The following is a 1,949-nucleotide window of genomic DNA, read 5'->3' on the forward strand; positions in this document are numbered from 1 at the left end:
CGGCATCTCATCTGGACGCTTCTGCCTAAGGCTTCCTGGAAATGGCTGCTGCAGGTAAGATAAGCGAGAGGGAAGGATGGGTGAATGCCTTCTGTGGTGTGGAACCCCTCACATCTCACTCAGGATCTTCATATTGACTGCAGGCAGAGTCTGGAAACCCTTCCCTTTCTGGTATAAAACCACCCTTGTCCCCAACCATGCCCCACACAATCCCAGCAGAGAAAGTGAAGGGGCTCCTTAGCCTGACGGTTCTCACTGTGGGCTCTTAGTCGACTGCAGGGGCATTGCTTGCAAGTTCTGAGATGAATTTCTGTCCTTTTGTACAGTTACGGTGATACGAGCTTTTCTCTTTTAGTGCACGTGGTGACAGTCTCTTAAGCTCATCATTTACAAGGGCCAGTTGTCATCCACTGACAAAGTTTGTGCTGGTTATTGTATGACCTCTGGGCCATACTGCCATGACCATCCCAAACTTTGGTGCCCCATAATCCTGGCATGGGGCTCTGAGATGCTTCCTCAGGTTCCTTCAGTGAACCAGTAGAGGTTCATGGTCCCAAGGCCCAGTGGAAGAATCAACTGCTCCAGTTTAAAGCCTTTTCCAGCTGATCCTGTTGTCTGTTTCCTTTGGGGCCTGCACACTTGTGTCAGCCTCAGAGTACTCCCTGACCTGGGCACTCACAGGGTCAAGTTCAATGGAGACTTATTGTTCCTCAGGGATTATTTAGTTTTGTGTTCTTGCTTTTGTTAGTAGTTGTCTTTATTCCTTGCCTAAGTTTTCCATGGTTTGTTCTGGGTACAGGAAACAGCCACCCACGCATGACTGTGGTCTCAGCTACTCTGGATGTGGTACTCAATCTGTAAAGAATTTAAGGAAAATCGACAGTCTTAAAATATGTCCTCAGGAATTCACATAACATACAGTTCTGTTTGAGACTTCCTTTTCCTAAGACGCTCAGGAAATTCTTCTTGTTGCCTTCATGTAGACTGCATACATTTTTCTAAGATTTCTTTGTAACTGCATTTTTCATATCGTTGCTTTCGTTTATGGTGTGTTTTCTATTACATGGCTTGAGTATTGTCGATTCTTCCAGACGAGTCTCTTGATTTTGCTGTGTTGATCATTTTTTTCCAGATTTCTGAAGTTAGTTATATGTGTCAATGTTTTCGGTGCCTGTTTCCTAAGAATTTTAATTCGAGGATCAAATTCTTACTGTGATATTTTGTTTTTCATTATTGCTGACTTTTATTCATTTTGCATTGGTACATGTAACTCTGTACTGGCTATGTGTTCTTATCCATATTTTTTTCTAGTTTTTATATTAGTAGACTTTTAAAAAGTTGTTTTAATCGACAGATCCTTGGTTTATAATGGTGTGTTGTTTCTGCTATACAACAGGATGAATCAGCGCTACGTATACATATTCCTCCTGCCTGATGAGACTTCCTCCCACCCCCTCATCTCACCCCTCTAGGCTGTCACACAGCACTAGGCTGAGCTCCATGTACTATATAGCAATTTCCCACCAGCTATCTTTTGTACACATAGGACTCGATATTTGTCAGTGGCACGCTCTCAATTTGTCCTACACACACCTTCCCTTGCTGTGTCCACAGGTCCATTCTCCACATCTGTGTCACTATTCCTGCATTTCATATAGGTTCGTGAGTACCATTCCTCCTTTACATGTATATGCATTAATGTACGTTACTTTTCTGTTTCTAACTTACTTCACTCTGTAAACAGGCTCTAGGTGCATCCACCTCACTACAAGTGACTTAAAGTAATTCCTTTTTATGGCTAATATTCCATTGTATGCGGCTACCACAACTTCGTTATCCAGTCATCGGTCAGTTGAAGTCTGCTTTGCTTCCATGTCCTGTCTATTGTAAGCAGTACTGCAATGAACACTGAATACAGGTGTCTTTTCAATTATTCTTTCTCAGTGTAT

This window comes from Bos mutus, unplaced genomic scaffold (assembly GCF_027580195.1).
Source record: "Bos mutus isolate GX-2022 unplaced genomic scaffold, NWIPB_WYAK_1.1 CTG1110, whole genome shotgun sequence".
Taxonomy (NCBI): domain Eukaryota; kingdom Metazoa; phylum Chordata; class Mammalia; order Artiodactyla; family Bovidae; genus Bos; species Bos mutus.